This window comes from Arachis ipaensis, chromosome B9, assembly GCF_059453495.1.
Source record: "Arachis ipaensis isolate K30076 ecotype BB chromosome B9, ASM5945349v1, whole genome shotgun sequence".
In the NCBI taxonomy this organism is placed as follows: Eukaryota; Viridiplantae; Streptophyta; class Magnoliopsida; order Fabales; family Fabaceae; genus Arachis; species Arachis ipaensis.
This window is the reverse complement of record NC_142444.1, coordinates 79,841,401-79,864,220: the sequence shown is the minus strand read 5'-3', so window position 1 is coordinate 79,864,220 and position 22,820 is coordinate 79,841,401. Positions and strand designations below refer to the sequence as shown.

At 36.9% G+C, this 22,820-nt stretch overlaps 1 non-coding gene across 1 annotated transcript; it reads right to left on the bottom strand.

Annotated features, from left to right (window-relative positions):
- Positions 1–17,300: 17,300 nt before the first annotated feature.
- On the bottom strand, positions 17,301–17,408 carry LOC148545141 (small nucleolar RNA R71). Its single transcript, XR_015901767.1, has one exon. It is a non-coding gene; the product is annotated as a small nucleolar RNA R71 (small nucleolar RNA).
- Positions 17,409–22,820: the final 5,412 nt, after the last annotated feature.

Below are 22,820 nucleotides of genomic sequence, written 5' to 3'. Positions count from 1 at the left end.
ACGCCTAGGACATACCGGAAGATGAGTGCTACCAATTTGTCATCCTAGTTATTATCTATTATTTATTATATGAGCCTGATTCGTTGTTAAAAGCATAGTTAGTTTGCGAGGTACATTTTTTTTGAAAACGTTTGAATTAATAAACAGAATCATTTATAATCAATTCACAAATAATAACAGATAAAACAGTTATAAACAACCACACATAAATGCATCACAAGTAGTTGACAACATTCGGTGATTTAGCCTTTATTAGAATATGGACTGTTAGTTAGAACACCCTAGATATAGCTAAATAATATCTATATACATATATATACATACAACATCCCAGGCCCTGACCTGTTCAAGAGGTCCCTAAGCTGGCACCTAGGCTAGCCTATACTCTATACTCACCTAGTCCCTCTAAACTACTAAAGCGAGGGAAAGTACGTTCTAGGTCTTCAAAACTCAAGTCAGGTGGAACGTCACCAAAAGGTAGAACATCATCTGCTACTCCTCTGCACGATCAGTCATTGCCACATGACGTCTCTCTGGTACCTCATCAAGTATCCACACAACAGGAGTCTCGTACATAGGATTTAGGTTAAAGTTCACGTACAAACGGGGTGCAGACATTGGCTAGTCTCACAGTATATACATATAAACAGAGAACGGGATTCACCCTAGACTCAGAAGACTACCTAGAGCGGAATCTTTTTTGCAAACGGTCGTCAGCGAACTACGGAAAGTAACTCTTGCTTCCATCTGAAGGGGGAAGGGAGAGAGAAGGGGTAAGAACTGGGGAGTTCTTAGTAGGGTCGGGGTTATTAGTTACGTTCATTAATTATATGTTGTTTTGCAAACGAATAGTAAAATACAGAAAGCAGTAAATAGAAGATGAAGATAAATGGAGGAAATAGAGAAAATAGAAAACAGAACACAAACAGAAGGATACAAGAAAATACAAAACAGACACAGAGAATAGAATACAAACAAGGAAAGCATACATTCATAACGCAATCATAACAAAGGAAATGCACAACAAGTATGATGCATGTCTAGCCCTAGTGCAGGTAATGAGCTCATTTGTCGGTTACATACCCGCTCCCGACGTTACCCGGAGTCCTTTGACCAGGTAAGGCTTCCCTGTTGGCAATGCCCCTCGCAAGAGTCCTTTGACTTACAGGGCGGCACTAGCAACCCACTGCAAGAGTCCTTTGACTTGCATGGCGGAGCTAGTTAACTTATATCTGCCCAACACACTCACTGTAAGAGTCCTTTGACTTACAGGAGCATACACACACTCTCACTGTAAGAGTCCTTTGACTTAGAGGAGCATACACACACTCTCACTGTAAGAGTCCTTTGACTTACAGGATTATATGCTAGTCGTGTGTTCTCGATACCTCTGTAAGAGTACTCTGACTTACAGAATAGCATTATAGCTAAGTATCCCAAGAAAGCACTCTCAGTGGTTGTACCACCATCTATCTGACTGCCTTCACGCAGCAGATCATCACATAATCATTTTCATTATCATCATTCATTATCATTCTCATTATTCATCATCACTTTCACATTCTTATGCAATACCTCTTTCTTTCTCTGTTCAATCATGCTATACACACTTTACTGCTTTTCCTTTTACAACATCGTAACTCAAACCATTTCTCTTTATCACATTACTCTTTTCTCTTTGTCTTTTTACTCTGCTCTGATTACTCTTTTCTCTGTATCTCTTTACTTTCTCTGGTTACTTTGTTCTCTGTGTTTTTTTACCCTGCTTTAATTTCTCTTCATAACATATGTATTTAAAGCTTATGTAAATTTCGGTATGAATAGTTAGCCTGTCCCAAGTATAGGTTCATTAAGTCTATACTGAAATAGTTTAACTTTTCATATAATACCTAATCCTAGTCGCAACTCAAAGACTAACTATGTTGCTCCTAGTTCGTTTACTAATCTCTGTCTGTTTTTCTGTCATTAAAATTTTACAGACTTGTTCTTTGGTTTTTATCTTTTCTTTAACTTTTTATCTTTTCTTTATCTTTGCCTAACTATCATGTTATTACCACTCCGTAAGTGTGTTATGAAGGTAATTATGAGATTCTGCACTTAAAGTTGTCTTTCTAAAGCTTTTACAGAAAACTGACTTTTCCGCATTATTTTATTATTTTTATTAAAATATTATTTTTAATTAAATATTATTATTTATTATTTTAATACTAAATTTTCGAAAATTAACTTACCTTTTATTTTTAACTTTTAAAATTCACTTTTTACCACCTGTAACTTTTAATATTTCTATTTTTACCACCCTAACTTCCAGAAATTACCATATAACCCCTTAAACACCAAAAAATTTACTTCCTTGCCCTTTCTAAGATCTAAAAGGTGTTCTTCAATGTTCTTCACCACACTCAAAGTGTTCTTCGTATATTCTTCAAATTCTTTCTCTATTTTTACCCTTTTTTCAGTCTTTTCAGCAACCGATTTTTACCAAAATTCAAAATAAATTTCCAGCCACTAAAATCCCATCTTTTCTACATGGTTTTAACACAAATTGAACCTCAATTTAAGCTCTAGGGTTTCGTTTTCCAGCAACCACAAGAACACACATTCATAGCTTGAATTTCATCAAATTTTCACCAAAATTTCAACAAGAATTACTCATACAAACAATCAATTTCAAGCACAGCCAAACCATATCATAATCACACAACTCAAACACAATCAATCAAGATTAAATTCATCAATCCCTACCTAGTTTTGCTGCTCCTAATTCAGTTAGACTTTCAGGTGATCCTTTAGCACTTTTTCCTCCTAAATCACATCAAGAACAACTTTAAATCCAGAAACCCTGAACTAACCAAATCTCCCTCAGCACATTAGGAGGTGATTTCTAACCTTACACTTGCTGGAAAATCACGTTTCTTGGCCCTCAAGTCAAGTTAAGCATGATTCCTAAGGAAGAACATCAAGAAAACACATGTTTAAGCATGTTTCCTTAAAAACCGAATTGAAAGGGGAAAGGAACAGCCATCTCACCTTATTTCCAGCCTTGATAAGTTACATGGTTATGTAGAGAAAGAAGATAGGATCATTTTGGTGAAATTGGAGTTTTGATTTGAGTTTTGGTTCAGAAGAAATTAAGCTTTGAAGATTAAGTGTTCATGAAGTTTTCTCTCTTTTCTCTCCTTTCAATTTTGGCCAAAGGGAGTAAATGACCAGCCTTGGAGTGTCTTGGGGGTGTAAGGTGAGTTCTGATTGGTTGGCTTGGAGGTGGGTTAAAATAGTATTAAAATATCTCAGGTGTATAACTACTGAAACTAGATGTATCGGAACACTTGTAAAAACATCTCTAAAAATTATTTTTTTAGCTACTAGCATAAATACAACTAGTAACATATTTATTATAAGAATAAAAGATTTATAATGAGGCCTTAGCATTGCTAAATTCATCAGAGAGTGCCGGTGCTAAGCTGCACCAGTAAACTGTGAAACCGGTTAAACCGATTTCCTGTTTTTAACTAAAACAGACCAGGTAACCTTATAATATCATTCAAGCATCTTTTAATACTAATATAATGATAATATTATACTATTATCTCTCTTCTCTCATGAGTCGAGTCTGGTTCGTCAAACTGAGACTATTTTACGAAAACTACAATCAGAATTCCTAACCGATACGGTTCAAAAACTAGGTTCTTCGCGATTGCGTTGTCGGGCTTGTCTAAATAAGGTTCTGAGTTAAACATAATATAATGACAATGAGGATTGAGATGCTTGATGATACAGAAGAGGTATTCCCTTTACTTATCTTTTGGAGAAATCCATGTCTTCAGAAATGATCTCGCGTACTCAAAAATTAGGGTTGTTACATTCTACCCTCCTAAAAGAAAATTTTGCCCTCAAAATTTCAGCCGCGTGCAAGAATTCATTTTCAAGCGGTCTATTTCCTTCAAGCCGTCCTAACGAAGAGATTGGTTTGTTCCTTACAGCACCCAAATCTCACATAGCCATAGCCATGAAGATCATAACAGCTATGAAGATAGTTGTGGCTCACGTCGATTCATCGTTCGGAGCTCGATTAAACCATGCCTATTCATAGCCATTGAGGTCTTATCCGCACCAAACAATCAACATTAAGGTGATCAGTCTTAATATCTCAAGTTAAGCACGAACATTCCTAAAATGAGCACTCATAGACATTCATGCCAAATGTATCTTGAAGATACCCTAACAGAATGGGACACACAATAGAGTATGCAATGAAGCATAGTCAGTCCACTCCCCAGGCTCTACTGGGAACGAACTACTTTGATACCAAATTGTAACGACCTAATTTTCAGTACGCCTAGGACATACCAGAAGCTAAGTGCTACCAATTTGTCATCTTAATTATTATCTATTATTTATTATATGAGCCTGATTCGTTGTTAAAAGCGTAGTTAGTTTGCGAGGTACTTTTTTTTTTTAAATGTTTGAATTAATAAACAGAATCATTTATAATCAATTCACAAATAATAACAGATAAAACAGTTATAAACAACCACACATAAATGCATCACAAGTAGTTGACAACATTCAGTGATTCAGCCTTTATTAGGATATAGACTGTTAGTTAGAACACCCCTAGATATAGCTAAATAATATCTATATACATATATATACATACAACATCCCAGGCCTTGACCTGTTCAAGAGGTCCCTAAGATGGAACCTAGGCTAGCCTAGACTCTATACTCACCTAGTCTCTCTAAACTACTAAAGCGAGGGAAAGTACGTTCTAGGTCTTCAAAACTCAAGTCAGGTGGAACATCACCAAAAGGTAGAACATCATCTGCTACTCCTCTACACGATCAGTCATTTCCACATGACGTCTCTCTGGTACCTCATCAAGTAGCCACACAACAGGAGTCTCGTACATATGATTTAGGTTAAAGTTCACGTACAAACGGGGTGCAAACATTGGCTAGTCTCACAGTATATACATATAAACAGAGAATGGGATTCACCCTAGACTCAGAAGACTACCTAGAGCGGAATCCTTTTTGCAAATGGTCGTCAGCAAACTACGAAAAGTAACTCTTGCTTCCATCTGAAGGGGGAAGGGAGAGAGAAGGGGTAAGAACTGGGGAGTTCTTAGTAGGGTCGGGGTTATTAGTTACATTCATTAATTATATGTTATTTTGCAAACGAATAGCAAAATACAGAAAGCAGTAAATTGAAGATGAAGATAAATAGAGGAAATAGAGAAAATAGAAAACAGAACACAAACAGAAGGATACAAGAAAATACAAAACAGACACAGAGAATAGAATACAAACAAGGAAAGCATACATTCATACCACAATCATAACAAAGGAAATGCAAAACCAAGTACGATGCATGTCTAGCCCTAGTGCAGGTAATGAGCTCATTTGTCGGTTACATACCTGCTCCCGACGTTACCTGGAGTCCTTTGACCAGGTAAGGCTTCCCTGTTGGCAATGCCCCTCGCAAGAGTCCTTTGACTTGTGAGGCAAACCACTGCAAGAGTCCTTTGACTTGTAGGGCGGCACTAGCAACCCACTGCAAGAGTCTTTTGACTTGCATGGCAGAGCTAGTTAACTTATATCTGCCCAACACACTCACTGTAAGTGTCCTTTGACTTACAGGAGCATACACACACTCTCACTGTAAAAGTCCTTTGACTTACAGGAGCATACACACACTCTCACTGTAGGAGTCCTTTGATTTACAGGAGTATATGCTAGTCGTGTGTTCTCGATACCTCTGTAAGAGTCCTCTGACTTACAGAATAGCATTATAGCTAAGTATCCCAAGAAAGCACTCTCAGTGGTCGTACCACCATCTATTTGACTGCCTTCACGCAGCAGATCATCACATAATCATTCTCATTATCATCATTCATTATCATTCTCATTATTCATCATCACTTTCACATTCTTATGCAATACCTCTTTCTTTCTCTATTCAATAATGCTATACAAACTTTACAGCTTTTACTTTTACAATATCGTAACTCAAACCATTTCTCTTTATCACATTACTCTTTTCTCTTTGTCTTTTTACTCTGCTCTGATTACTCTTTTCTCTGTATCTCTTTACTTTTCTCTGGTTACTCTGTTTTCTGTGTTTCTTTACTCTGCTTTGATTTCTCTTCATAACATATGTATTTAAAGCTTATGTAAATTTCGGTATGAATAGTTAGCATGTCCCAAGTATAGGTTCATTAATTCTATACTAAAACAGTTTAACTTTTCATATAATACCTAATCCTAGTCGCAACTCAAAGACTATCTATGTTGCTGCTAGTTCATTTACTAATCTCTGTCTGTTTTTCTGTCATTAAAATTTTACAGACTGTTTCTTTGGTTTTTATCTTTTCTTTAACTTTTAATCTTTTCTTTATCTTTGCCTCACTATCATGTTATTACCACTCTCTAAGTGTTTTATGAAGGTAATTATGAGATTCTGCACTTAAACTTGTCTTTCTAAAGCTTTTACAGAAAACTGCCTTTTTCGCATTATTTTATTATTTTTATTAAAATATTATTTTTAATTAAATATTATTATTTAATATTTTATTATTATTAATTATTTTAATACTAAATTTTCAAAAATTAACTTACCTTTTACTTTTAACCTTTAAAATTCACTTTTTACCACCCGTAACTTTTAATATTTCTATTTTTACTACCATAACTTCCAGAAATTACCATATAACCCCTTAAACACCAAAAACTTTACTTCCTTTTCCTTTCTAAGATCTAAAAGGTGTTCTTCAATGTTCTTCACCACACTCAAAGTGTTCTTCGTGTTCTTCGTATATTCTTCAAATTCTTTCTCTGTTTTTACCCTTTTTTTAGTCTTTTCAGCAACCGATTTTTACCAAAATTCAAAATAAATTTTCAGCCACTAAAACCCCATCTTTTCTACATGATTTTAACATAAATTGAACCTCAATTTAATCTCTACGGTTTCGTTTTCCAGCAGCCACAAGAACACACATTCATAGCTTAAATTTCATCAAATTTCATCAAATTTTCACCAAAATTTCAATAAGAATTACTCATACAAACAATCAATTTCAAGCACAGCCAAACCATATCATAATCACACAACTCAAACACAATCAATCAAGATTAAATTCGTCAATCCCTACCTGGTTTTGCTGCTCCTAATTCAGTTAGACTTTCAGGTGGTCCTTTAGCACCTTTTCCTCCTAAATCACATCAAGAACAACTTTAAATCCAAAAACCCTCAACTAACCAAATCTCCCTCAGCACATTCGGAGATGATTTCTATTCTTAGACTTGCTGGAAAATCACGTTTTTTGGCCCTCAAGTCAAGTTAAGCATGATTCCTTAGGAAGAACATCAAGAAAATACATGTTTAAGCATGTTTCCTTGAAAACCGAATTGAAAGGGGAAAGGAACAGCCATCTCACCTTATTTCCATCCTTGATAAGTTACATGTTTATGTAGAGGAATAAGAGAGGATCATTTTGGTGAAATTGGAGTTTTGATTTGAGTTTTGGTTCAGAAGAAATCAAGCTTTGAAGATTAAGTGTTCATGAAGTTTTCTCTACTTTCTCTCCTTTCAATTTCGGCCAAAGGGAGTAAATGACCAGCCTTGGAATGTCTTGGGGGTGTAAGGTGAGTTGTGATTGGTTGGCTTGGAGGTGGGTTAAAATAATATTAAAATATCTCAAGTGTATAACTACTGAAACTAGATGTATCAGAACACTTATAAAAACATCTCTAAAAATTATTTTTTGAGCTACTAGCATAAATACAACTAGTAACATATTTATTATGAGAATAAAAGATGTAAAATGAGGCCTTAGCTTTGCTAAAGTCATCAGAGAGTGCCGGTGCTAAGCTGCACCAGTAAACTGTGAACCCGGTTAAACCGATTTCCTGTTTTTAACTAAAACAGACCAGGTAACCTGATAATATCATTCAAGCATCTTTTAATACTAATATAATGATAATATTATACTATTATCTCTCTTCTCTCATGATTTGAGTCTGGTTCATCAAACTGAGACTATTTTACGAAAACTACAATCAGAACTCCTAACCGATACGGTTCAAAAACTAGGTTCTTCGCGATTGCGTTGTCGGGCTTGTCTAAATAAGGTCCTGAGTTAAAGATAATATAATGACAATGAGGATTGAGATGCTTGATGATACAGAAGAGGTATTCCCTTTACTTATCTTTTGGAGAAATCCATGTCTTCAGAAATGATCTCGCGTACTCAAAAATTAGGGTTGTTACATTCTACCCTCCTAAAAGAAAATTTTGCCCTCAAAATTTCAGCCGCGTGCAAGAATTCATTTTCAAGCGGTCTATTTCCTTCAAGCCGTCCTAACGAAGATATCGGTTTGTTCCTTACAGCACCCAAATCACACACAGCCATAGCCATGAAGATCATAACAGCTTTGAAGATAGCTGTGGCTCACGTCGATTCATCGTTCGGAGCTCGATTAAACCATGCCTATTCATAGTCATTGAGGTCTTATCCGCACCAAACAATCAACATTAAGGTGATCACTCTTAATATCTCAAGTTAAGCACGAACATTCCCAAAATGAGCACTCATAGACATTCATGCCAAATGTATCTTGAAGATACCCTAACAGAATGGGACACACAATAGAGTATGCAATGAAGCATAGTCAGTCCACTCCCCAAGCTCTACTGGGAACGAACTACTTTGATACCAAATTGTAACGACCTAATTTTCAGTACCCCTAGGACATACCAGAAGCTAAGTGCTACCAATTTGTCATCTTAATTATTATCTATTATTTATTATATGAGCCTGATTCGTTGTTAAAAGCGTAGTTAGTTTGCGAGGTACTTTTTTTTGGAAAACGTTTGAATTAATAAACAGAATTATTTATAATCAATTCACAAATAATAACAGATAAAACAGTTATAAACAACCACACATAAATGCATCACAAGTAGTTGACAACATTCGGTGATTCAGCCTTTATTAGGATATAGACTGTTAGTTAGAACACCCCTAGATATAGCTAAATAATATCTATATACATATATATACATACAACATCCCAGGCCTTGACCTGTTCAAGAGGTCCCTAAGCTGGCACCTAGGCTAGCCTAGACTCTATACTCAGCTAGTCCCTCTAAACTACTAAAGCGAGGGAAAGTACGTTCTAGATCTTCAAAACTCAAGTCAGGTGGAACATCACAAAAAGGTAGAACATCATCTGCTACTCCTCTACACGATCAGTCATTGCCACATGACGTCTCTCTGGTGCCTCATCAAGTAGCCACACAACAGGAGTCTCGTACATAGGAATTAGGTTAAAGTTCACGTACAAACAGGGTGCAGACATTGGCTAGTCTCACAGTATATACATATAAACAGAGAATGGGATTCACCTTAGACTCAGAAGACTACCTAGAGCGGAATCCTTTTTGCAAACGGTCGTCAGCGAACTACGAAAAGTAACTCTTGCTTCCATCTAAAGGGCGAAGGGAGAGAGAAGGGGTAAGAACTGGGGAGTTCTTAGTAGGGTCGGGGTTATTAGTTACATTCATTAATTATATGCTGTTTTGCAAATGAATAGCAAAATATAGAAAGCAGTAAATTGAAGATGAAGATAAATAGAGAAAATAGAAAACAGAACACAAACAGAAGGATACAAGAAAATATAAAACAGACACAAAGAATAGAATACAAACAAGGAAAGCATACATTCATACCACAATCATAACAAAGGAAATGCACAACCAAGTATGATGCATGTCTAGCTCTAGTGCAGGTAATGAGCTCATTTGTCGGTTACATACTCGCTCCCGACGTTACCTGGAGTCCTTTGACCAGGTAAGGCTTCCCTGTTGGCAATGCCCCTCGCAAGAGTCCTTTGACTTGTGAGGCAAACCACTGCAAGAGTCCTTTGACTTGTAGGGCGGCACTAGCAACCCACTGCAAGAGTCCTTTAACTTGCATGGCGGAGCTAGTTAACTTATATCTGCCCAACACACTCACTGTAAGAGTCCTTTGACTTACAGGAGCATACACACACTCTCACTGTAAGAGTCCTTTGACTTACAGGAGTATATGCTAGTCGTGTGTTCTCGATACCTCTGTAAGAGTCCTCTGACTTATAGAATAGCATTATAGCTAAGTATCCCAAGAAAGCACTCTCAGTGGTTGTACCACCATCTATCTGACTGCCTTCACGCAGCAGATCATCACATAATCATTTTCATTATCATCATTCATTATCATTCTCATTATTCATCATCACTTTCACATTCTTATGCAATACCTCTTTCTTTCTCTGTTCAATCATGCTATACAAACTTTACAGCTTTTACTTTTACAATATCGTAACTCAAACCATTTCTCTTTATCACATTACTCTTTTCTCTTTGTCTTTTTACTCTGCTCTGATTACTCTTTTCTCTATATCTCTTTACTTTTCTCTGGTTACTCTGTTCTCTGTGTTTCTTTACTCTGCTTTGATTTCTCTTCATAACATATGTATTTAAAGCTTATGTAAATTTCGGTATGAATAGTTAGCCTGTCCCAAGTATAGGTTCATTAAGTCTATACTGAAATAGTTTAACTTTTCATATAATACCTAATCCTAGTCACAACTCAAAGACTAACTATGTTGCTCCTAGTTCGTTTACTAATCTCTATCTGTTTTTCTGTCATTAAAATTTTAAAGACTTTTTCTTTGGTTTTTATCTTTTCTTTAACTTTTTATCTTTTCTTTATCTTTGCCTCACTATATTGTTATTACCACTCTCTAAGTGTTTTATGAAGGTAATTATGAGATTCTGCACTTAAAGTTGTCTTTCTAAAGCTTTTACAGAAAACTGCCTTTTCCGCATTATTTTATTATTTTTATTAAAATATTATTTTTATTAAAATATTATTTTTTATAAAATATTATTATTTAATATTTTATTATTATTTATTATTTTAATACTAAATTTTCAAAAATTAACTTACCTTTTACTTTTAACCTTTAAAATTCACTTTTTACCACCCGTAACTTTTAATATTTCTATTTTTACCACCCGAACTTCCAGAAATTACCATATAACCCCTTAAACACCAAAAATTTTACTTCCTTGCCCTTTCTAAGATCTAAAAGGTGTTCTTCAATGTTCTTCACCACACTCAAAGTGTTCTTCGTGTTCTTCGTATATTCTTCAAATTCTTTCTCTGTTTTTACCCTTTTTTTAGTCTTTTCAGCAACCGATTTTTACCAAAATTCAAAACAAATTTCCAGCCACTAAAACCCCATCTTTTCTACATGATTTTAACACAAATTGAACCTCAATTTAAGCTCTAGGGTTTTGGTTTTCCAGCAGCCACAAGAACACACATTCATAGCATAAATTTCATCAAATTTCATCAAATTTTCACCAAAATTTCAACAAGAATTACTCATACAAACAATCAATTTCAAGCACAGCCAAACCATATCATAATCACACAACTCAAACACAATCAATCAAGATTAAATTCGTCAATCCCTACCTAGTTTTGCTGCTCCTAATTCAGTTAGACTTTCAGGTGGTCCTTTAGCACTTTTTCCTCCTAAATCACATCAAGAACAACTTTAAATCCAAAAACCCTCAACTAACCAAATCTCCCTCAGCACATTCGGAGGAGATTTCTATCCTTAGACTTGTTGGAAAATCACGTTTTTTGGCCCTCAAGTCAATTTAAGCATGATTCCTAAGGAAGAACATCAAGAAAACACATGTTTAAGCATGTTTCTTTGAAAACCGAATTGAAAGGGGAAAGGAACAGCCATCTCACCTTATTTCCAGCCTTGATAAGTTACATGGTTATGTAGAGGAAGAAGAGAGGATCATTTTGGTGAAATTGGAGTTTTGATTTGAGTTTTGGTTCAGAAGAAATCAAGCTTTGAAGATTAAGTGTTCATGAAGTTTTCTCTCTTTTCTCTCCTTTCAATTTCGGCCAAAGGGAGTAAATGACCAGCCTTGGAGTGTCTTGGTGGTGTAAGGTGAGTTGTGATTGGTTGGCTTGGAGGTGGGTTAAAATAATATTAAAATATCTCAGGTGTATAACTACTAAAACTAGATGTATTAGAACACTTGTAAAAACATCTCTAAAAATTATTTTTTGAGCTACTAGCATAAATACAACTAGTAACATATTTATTATGAGAATAAAAGATGTATAATGAGGCCTTAGCATTGCTAAAGTCATCAGAGAGTGCCGGTGCTAAGCTGCACCAGTAAACTGTGAACCTGGTTAAACCGATTTCCTGTTTTTAACTAAAACATACCAGGTAACCTTATAATATCATTCAAGTATCTTCTAATACTAATATAATCATAATATTATACTATTATCTCTCTTCTCTCATGAGTCGGGTCTGGTTCGTCAAACTGAGACTATTTACGAAAACTACAATTAGAACTCCTAACCGATACGGTTCAAAAACTAGGTTCTTCGCGATTGCGTTGTCGGGCTTGTCTCAAATAAGGTCCTGAGTTAAAGATAATATAATGACAATGATGATTGAGATGCTTCATGACACAGAAGAGGTATTCCCTTTACTTATCTTTCAGAGAAATCTGTATCTTCAGAAGTGATCTCGCGTACTCGAAAATTAAGGTTGTTACAAATTACATAAGTATCTCTATCCTAGTTTATGTTTTATTTATCTTTTAATTATTAAAAATATATAACCTTTTGAATCCGCCTGAATGATATTTACAAGGTGACCATAGCTTGCTTCAAGGCGACAATCTCCGTGGGATCGACCCTTACTCACGTAAGGTTTATTACTTGGACGACCCAGTACACTTGCTGGTTAGTTGTATCGAAATTGCGAAAAAGAAATAAAATTATGAACGTGCGTATTAAGTTTTTAGCGTCGTTACCAAGGAATGAACGATCACGATTTCGTGCACCATGTTTTTGACGCCGTTGCCAGCGATTGTTCGAGTTTGGACAACTAACGGTTCATCTTGTTGCTCATATTAGGTAATTTTATTTTAATTTTAAGCTTTTTATTTCTTATTTTCGAAAAATACAAAAAAAATTTCTTCTTTTTTCATTTTTCCCAAAATAATTTTCGAAAAAACCAAAAAAATTTATAAAATCATAAAATCAAAAATATTTTTGTGTTTCTTGTTTAAGTCAAGAGTCAAGTTTTAAGTTTGGTGTCAATTGCATCTTTTTAATTTTCTAAAAAAAATTATTTTCGAAAATTTCATGCATTGCATTCTTCATGATCTTCAAGTTGTTCTTGGCCAGTCTTCTTGTTTGATTTTCATATTTTCTTGTTTTGTGTCTTTTCTTGTTTTTCATATGCATTCTTGAAACATTAATGCCTAAAGAATAAAAATTTTTAAGTTTGGTGTCTTGCATGTTTTCTTTTCTTGAAAACGTTTCAAAAATAAGTTCTTAGTGTTCATTGATGCCAGGGCATTTTGGCCAGTTTCACTGACCTTTTCTTTACTGTTTTTAGGTTAGTTTCATGCATTTCTTTAGGAAATAAGCTAGTTTTGGGTAAATATTCACTTATGCCTTCACTCAAGCATACATTGTGCATTTTACATGATTTCATGAGGATTTTGCATAAGTTTAGTGACAAATATTATGTTGCATTACTCATGACTTGGACTAGAGCTTTGATGCACTTTGTTGCTTGATTTCAGGACCAAAAAGGAGCAAGAAAAGGGGAGGTAACTTGCAAAGATTAATGAGAAAAGTGATTGCCAATAACACTCTCAAAAAGCCATCAATGCCCACGTTAGAGAGTCACGTTAACCAAGTTAACGTGAACTCTAACGTGGAGAAAAGAAGTTGAGCCAACGTTAGTGACACTCAACATTGTCACTAACGTTGGCAATCACTCATAAGTGGCCACGTTAGAAGCCACGTTAACCTAGTTAACGTGGCCTCTAACGTTAAGGGGGAGGGAGACAAGCCAACGTTAGTGACAGTCAACATTGTCACTAACGTTGGCCTATGGTGCTAAGTACCACGTTAACTCCCATGTTAACTTGGTTAACGTGGGAACTAACGTAGAGAATGAAGAGTTGTCGACAACGTTAGTGACACTCAACATTGTCACTAACGTTGAAGCAACCACACAACCCCCAAGAGTCACGTTAACTTCCACGTTAACTTAGTTAACGTGGAAGCTAACGATGAGAAATGAAAGATGAGCCAACGTTAGTGACACTCAACATTGTCACTAACGTTGGGATGGCTAAAAGATGGCCACGTTAGAAGCCACGTTAACCTAGTTAACGTGGACTCTAACGTGAGACCTAGGGGCACATTGGAACGTTAGTGACAATGTTGAATGTCACTAACGTTCTCGAAGGATGGCAAAGGCCACGTTAGAAGCCACGTTAACCTAGTTAACGTGAGCTTTAACGTGAAGCAAGAAGGGGCACACTGGAATGTTAGTGACAATGTTGAGTGTCACCAACGTTATCGAAGATTGACAAGGCAACGTTAAAAGCCACGTTAACCTAGTTAACGTGGGTTTTAACGTAAGGCAAAAGGGGTGCATTGGAACGTTAGTGACAATGTTAAGTGTCACTAACGTTCCCGAACTTGGACTTTCACTAAATGATTAACACTCCTTACGCCCTGAGCTTAAGTCTCTGCCCACTCCGCACTTTCTCTCTGCAAGTAAAGCCAAGCCCAAATAAAGAAAGGAACTGCTTCAAACTCAAGATCCAAAGGCCCAAGACTTGAAGAGTGAACTAGAAGTTGAGAAGAGTAGTATATATAGGAGTAGCTTTGAATTGTAAAATAGTTCTGGAGGCTAAAGAACCACTCTCTGTATTTTACTTTCTTTGCAATTTCTAGTTTATGATGTATTCTCCATCTTTGTTTTCATTTTCAAGAGCTATGAACAACTAAACCCCTTTCATTGGGTTAGGGAGCTCTGTTGTAATTTGATGGATCAATACTAATTTTCATTGTTCTTCTTCTATCTTTCCTCTTGATTTTACTTGAAAGCTTTCGATCTTCATCCAATTGAGTAGTTATCTTGGAAGAGAAGCTATTCAAACTTGGATCTCTTTTGAACCTTGGAAGAGGAATGAAGAGATCAAGCTAGAAATGCTTTCTCATGCTGGACCAAATTGGGTTTGGATGGGTATGTGACTGTAACCCTCTCAATACTTGGTTTGGGAAATGCATGTGGTATAATCAATGACCATACCTCATCTCTTCTCATGAGCAATTGACCAAGGAATTGGCTATTGATCAAGATTTGAGAGATTGAATTGCAAGGAATTTTTAATTCAATCACTTAAGATTGCCAAGGAGATCAATGAGTGCATTGATTGAGGAAGAGATGAAAATGAACTTGATCCGGAGAATTGCAACATCTCCTAAGCCCAATGAACTCCCCATCTCTAATCTCACCCATTCTTTTTAATTTCTGTGATTTACTTTTATGAGCAAATCCCCCATTCCCATTTACAATTCTGCAATTTATTTTCAGTCATTTACTTCCAGTCCTTTAGTTCTAACATTTACTTTTCTGTTATTTACATTCCCGCCATTTTATTTTCTGCAACTTTCAACCCAAATTCTGGATTCGCTCAACTAGAACATTCTTCTAATTAAAGTTGCTTGATCAATCAATCCCTGTGGGATTCGACCTCACTCTATTGTGAGTTTTTACTTGACGACAACTTCGGTACACTTGCCGATTCATCTTGACATTCAAAATGTTCTCGGTGTTCATCTTGACATTCATAGTGTTCTTGCATGCATCACATGTTTTGATCCAAAATTTTCATGCATTGAGTCTTTTTGATGTTTTTCTCTTTCATCATTAAAAATTCAAAAAATCAAAAAAATATCTTTCCCTTATTCTATCATAAAATTTCGAAAATTTAGGTTGACTTTTTAAAAAATTTTTCAAAATTAGTTGTTACTTATGAGTCAAATCAAATTTTCATTTTAAAAACTCTATCTTTTTCAAATCTTTTTAAAAAAAAATTAAATCTTTTTCATTTTTCTTTCATAATTTTTGAAAATTTCAAATTGATTTTCAAAAATGTTTTTCTTATTTCTATTTCATATTTTCGAATTTAATACTAACAATTAATGTGATTAATTCAAAAATATTAGGTTGTTACTTGCCTATTAAGAAAGGTTCAATCTTTAAATTTTAAAATCATATCTTTTAGTTTCTTGTTAGTCAAGTAATCAACTTTAATTTTCAAAATCAAATCTTTTTAAATTTCTTTTTCAAATATTTTTCAAAATAAATTTCAATCACATCTTTTTCAAAATCAATTTCAAAATCTTTTCTAACTTCTTATCTTTTCAAATTTGATTTTCAAATATTTTTCAATTAACCACTTAACTTTTTTATTGATTCTTATCTTCTTCAAAACTGCCTAACTAATTCTCTCTCTCTAATTTTCGAAAATCCCTTCCCTCTTTTTCAAAATTCCTTTTTTTAACTAATTGTTTTAATTTTTAATTTAATTTGATTTCAATTTTAATTTTCGAAATTTAACTTTAAATTTTATTTTTTAATTTAATTAATTTTTGAAATTCCCTCTCTCTCATCTCCTTCTATTTATTTATTCATCTACTAACACTTCTTTTCCACCCAAGATTCGAACCCCATCTTCCTCTCTGTGTTCGAATTTTACCTCTTCTCCTTCTTACATTCTTCTCTTCTTATACTTGCATAAGGAATCTCTATACTGTGACATAGAGGATTCCATATTTTCTTTTCTGTTTTCTTCTTTTTCATATGAGCAGGAACAAGGATAAGAACATTCTTGTTGAGGCTGATCCTGAACCTGAAAGGACTCTGAAGAGGAAGCTAAGGGAAGCTAAAGCACAATTCTCTAGAGAAAATCTGACAGAAATTTTCAAAAAAGAAGGAGACATGGTCAAAAATAATAACAATGCAAGGAAGATGCTTGGTGACTTTACTGCACCAAATTCCAATTTACATGGAAGAATCATCTCAATTCCTGCCATTGGAGCAAACAACTTTGAGCTTAAACCTCAATTAGTTTCTCTGATGCAACAGAACTGCAAGTTTCATGGACTTCCATTTGAAGATCCTTTTCAGTTCTTAACTGAATTCTTGCAGATCTGTGATACTGTTAAGACCAATGGGGTTGATCCCGAGGTCTACAGGCTTATGCTTTTCCCGTTTGCTGTAAGAGACAGAGCTAGAGTATGGTTGGACTCTTAACCTAAAGATAGCCTGAACTCTTGGGATAAGCTGGTCACGACTTTCTTAGCCAAGTTCTTTCCTCCTCAAAAGCTTAGCAAGCTTAGAGTGGATGTTCAAACCTTCAAACAAAAGGAAGGTGAGTCCTTCTATGAAGCTTGGGAGAGATACAAGAAACTGACCAAAAAGTGTGCTTCTGACATGCTTTCAGAATGGACCATCCTGGATAAATTCTATGATGGTCTGTCTGAGCTATCAAAGATGTCATTGGACCACTCTGCAGGTGGATCCATTCACCTTAAGAAAACGCCTGCAGAAGCTCAGGAACTCATTGACATGGTTGCAAATAACCAGTTCATGTACACTTCTAAAAGGAATCTTGTGAGTAATGGGATGCCTATGAGGAAGGGAGTTCTTGAAATTGATACTCTGAATGTCATATTGGCTCAGAACAAAATATTGACTCAGCAAGTCAATATGATCTCTCAGAGTCTGAATGGATTGAAGGAATCATCCAACAGTACTATAGAGGCATTTTCTGAAGGAGAAGCTTATGATCCTGAGAACCCTGCAGTAGTAGAGGTGAATTACATGGGTGAACCCTATGAAAACACCTATAATACCTCATGGAGAAATCATCCAAATTTCTCATGGAAGGATCAACAAAAGCCTCAACAAGGCTTTAATAATGGTGGAAGAAACAGGTTTAGCAATAGCAAGCCTTTTCCATCATCCACTCAGCAACAGACAGAGAGTTCTGAGCAGAATCCATCTAGCTTAGCAAATATAGTCTCTGATCTATCTAAGGCCACTGTAAGTTTCATGAATGAAACATGGTCCTCCATTAGGAATTTGGAGGCACAAGTGGGCCAGCTGAGTAAAAGAGTCACTGAAACTCCCCCTAGTACTCTCCCAAGCAATACAGAAGAAAATCCAAAGAAAGAGTGCAAGGCCATTGATTTAACCATCATGGCCGAACCTACAAGGGAGGAGGAGGATGTGAATCCTAGTGAGGAAGACCTCCTGGGACGTCCAGTGACCAATAAGGAGTTTCCCTTTGAGGAACCAAAGGAATCTGAGGCTCAATTAGAGGCCATAGAGATTCCATTGAACCTCCTTCTACCCTTCATGAGCTCTGATGAGTATTCTTCTTCTGAAGAGAATGAGGATGTTACTGAAGAGCAAATTGCCAAGTACCTTGGTGCAATCATGAAGCTGAATGCCAAGTTATTTGGTAATGAGACTTGGGAAGATGAACCTCCTTGCTCATCAATGAACTGAGTGATCTGGATCAACTGACATTGCCTCAGAAGAAACAGGATCCTGGAAAATTCTTAATACCTTGTACCATAGGCACCATGACCTTTGAGAAGGCTCTATGTGACCTTGGATCAGGGATAAACTTCATGCCACTCTCTGTAATGGAGAAACTGGGAATCTTTGAGGTGCAAGCTGCCAGAATCTCATCAGAAATGGTAGACAACTCAAGAAAACAGGCTTATGGACTGGTAGAGGATGTGCTAGTAAAGGTTGAAGGCCTTTACATCCCTGCTGATTTCATAATCCTAGACACTGGGAAGGAAGAAGATGAATCCATCATCCTTGGAAGACCCTTCCTAGCCACAGCAAGAGCTGTGATTGATGTGGATAGAGGAGAATTGATCCTTCAACTGAATGAGGATAACCTTGTGTTTAAAACTCAAGGATCTCCTTCCGTAACCATGGAGAGGAAGCATGAAAAGCTTCTCTCACTGCAGAGTCAACCAAAGCCCCCAAAGTCAAACTCTAAGTTTGGTGTTGGGAGGCCACAACCAAACTCTAAGTTTGGTGTTGAACCCCCACATTCAAACTCTAAGTTTGGTGTTGGGAGGTTCCAACAATGATCTGAACATCTGTGAGGCTCCATGAGAGCTCACTGTCAAGCTATTGACATTAAAGAAGCGCTTGTTGGGAGGCAACCCAATGTTATCTAATTATATCTATTTTATTTTCTCTTTGTTATTTCATATTTTATTAGGTTGATGATCATGTGGAGTCACAAAAACTACTGAAAAAAATCAAAAACAGAATGAAAAATATCATTAAAAATAGCACACCCTGGAGGAGAGGCATACTGGCATTAAACACCAGAAACAAGCATCTGTCTGGCATTTAACGCCAGAAACAAGCACCAAGCTAGCGTTTAACGCCAGAACCAAGCATCTACCTGGCGTTAAACGCCAGAAACAAGCTGCATTTGGGCGTTTAAAACCAGAAACAGGAAGCAGTCTGGCATTAAACACCAGGATTGCACAGCAAGGGCGTTTTACACGCCTAATTGGAGCAGGGATGTTAAGTCCTTGACCCCACTTGATCTGTGGACCCCACAGGATCCTCTCAGGATCTATGGACCCCACAGGATCTTCTCAGGATCTATGGACCCCACAGGATCCCCTCAGGACCTGTGGACCCTACAGGATCCCCACATCTTCTTCTCTCTCCTCTTCACACCTTTTCATAACTCTCTTCCCCAAATACCCTTCACCAATCAACTCAATCACTCTTCTCCATCACCTCTTCACCACTCACATCCATCCTCTCTTCCACAAAAATCCCACCCACCTTCAAAATTCAAACTATTTTCCCTCCCAAACCTAACCCTCCCCCCATTCCTATATAAACCCCTCATTCTTTCTTCATTTTCACACAACACAAACCTCTCTTCTCCCCCTTTGCCGAAACAACCTCTCTCTCCCTCTCCTCCATTTCTCTTCTTCTTCTCCTTCTTCTTTCTTTCTTCTTTTGCTCGGGGATGAGCAAAAATTTTAAGTTTGGTGTGGTAAAAAGCATTGCTTTTTGTTTTCCATAACCATCAATGGCACCTAGGGCCAGAGAAACCTCAAGGAAGAGGAAAGGGAAGGCAATTGCTTCCACCTTTGAGCCATGGAAGATGGAGAGATTCATCTCAAGGGTCCATCAAGACCACTTTTATGAATTTGTGGCCAAGAAAAAAGTGATCCCTGAGGTTCCTTTCAAGCTCAAAAAGAATGAGTATCCTAAGATCCGACTTGAGATCCAAAGAAGAGGTTGGGAAGTTCTCACCAACCCCATTCAACAAGTCAGATCCTAATGGTTCAAGAGTTCTATGCAAATGCATGGATCACTAGGAACCATGATCAAAGTGTGAACCCCAATCCAAAGCATTGGCTTACCATGGTTCGGGGGAAATTCTTAGATTTCAGTCCAGAAAATGTAAGGCTGGCGTTTAACTTGCCAATGATGGAAGAGAAGGCACGCCCCTACACAAGAAGGGTCATCTTTGATCAAAGGTTGGACCAAGTCCTCATAGACATATGTGAGGAAGGAGCTCAATGGAAAATTGACTCAAGAGGCAAGCCGGTTTAACTAAGAAGGCATGACCTCAAACTAGTGGCTAGGGGATGGTTAGAGTTCATTCAATGCTCAATCATTCCTACTAGCAACCGGTCTGAAGTTATTATAGACTGGGCCATCATGATCCATAGTATCATGATTGGAAAGGAGGTGGAAGTTTGGTGCACGAATTGTGAACCACACTTTTCACACTCGTACCACTAACCAGCAAGTGCACTGGGTCGTCCAAGTAATACCTTACGTGAGTAAGGGTCAAATCCCACGGAGATTGTTGGTTTGAAGCAATCTATGGTTATCTTGCAATTCTTAGTCAAGAAGTCAATTATATTTATCAGTTGAATTGCGAACAAACAAGAGAGCATGGATTAAAGGTTACTTGTTATGCAGTAATGGAGAATATGTTGGAGTTTTGGAGATGCTTTGTCTTCAGAATCTCTGCTTTCCTCTGTCTTCTGATTCACGCACGCACGTCCTCCTATGGCAAGCTGTGTGTAGGTGGATCACCGTTGACAATGGCTACCATCCATCCTTCCAGTGAAAAGGGTCCAAGTGCGCTGTCACCGCACGGCTAATCATCTGCAGGTTCTCAGTCGTACCGGAATAGGATTTACTATCCTTTTGCGTCTATCACTACGCCTAGCACTCGCGAGTTTGAAGTTCGTCACAGCCATCCAATCCCAGAATCCTACTCGGAATACCACAGACAAGGTTTAGACTTTCCGGATTTTCATGAATGCCGCCATCAATCCAGCTTATACCACGGAGATTTTGATTAAGGAATCTAAGAGATATTCATTCAATCTGATGTAGAACGGAGGTGATTGTCAGACACACGTTCATGGATTGAGGAAGGTGATGAGTGTCACAGATCATTACCTTCTCCATAGTTAGGCACAAATGGATATCTTAGGTAGGAACACGCATGTTTGAATGGAAAACAGAAATACTTGCATTAATTCATCGAGACACAGCAGAGCTCCTCACCCCTAACAATGGAGTTTAGAGACTCATGCCGTCAAAGAGTACAAAGTTCAGATCTAAAATGTCATGAGATACAAAATGAATCTCTAAAAGTTGTTTAAATACTAAACTAGTAACCTAGGTTTACAGAAAATGAGTAAACTATAATAGATAGTGCAGAAATCCACTTCTGGGGCCCACTTGGTGTGTGCTGAGGCTGAGACTAAAGCTTTCACGTGCCTGGGGCTGTTTTGGGCGTTCAACGCCAGCTTTGGATCCTTTTCTGGCGTTGAACTCTAACTTGCAACATGTTTCTGGCGCTGGACGCCAGATTTGGGCATAGAACTGGCGTTGAACACCCGTTTACGTCGTTTATCCTTGAGCAAAATATGGACTATTATATATTTCTGGAAAGCCCTGGATGTCTACTTTCCAACGCAATTGGAAGCATGCCATTTGGAGTCCTGTAGCTCCAGAAAATCCATTTTGAGTGTAGGGAGGTCAGAATCCAACAGAATCAGCAGTCCTTTTTCAGCCTGAATCAGATTTTTGCTCAGCTCCCTCAATTTCAGCCAGAAAATACCTGAAATTACAGAAAAATACACAAACTCATAGTAAAGTCCAGAAATGTGGATTTTGCCTAGAAACTAATGAAAATAAACTGAAAACCAACTAAAACATACTAAAATCTATATGAAATTGACCCCAAAAAGCGTATAAAATATCCGCTCATCACAACACCAAACTTGAACTGTTGCTTGTCCTCAAGCAACTAGACAAATAAAATAGAAGACTAATAAGTCAGGAAGCGATAATATCTCAGAGTTTTTGAGTGAAGCTCAGATTCTAATTAGATGAGCGGGACTAGTAGCTTTTTGCTTCCGAATAGTGTTGGCATCTCACTTTATCCATTGAAGCTCAGAGTGATTGGCATCTATAGGAACTTAGAATTCAGATAGTGTTATTGATTCTCCTATTTCAGTATGATGATTCTTGAACACAGCTACTTTATGAGTCTTGGCCGTGGCCCTAAGCACTTTGTTTTCCAGTATTACCACCGGATACATAAATGCCACAGACACATAATTGGGTGAACCTTTTCAGATTGTGACTCAGCTTTGATAAAGTCCCCAAATAGAGGTGTCCAGGGTTCTTAAGCACACTCTTTTTCTTGCTTTGGACCTTGACTTTAACCGCTCAGTCTCAAGTTTTCACTTAACACCTTCACGCCACAAGCACATGGCTAGGGACAGCTTGGTTTAGCCGCTTAGGCCAGGATTTTATTCC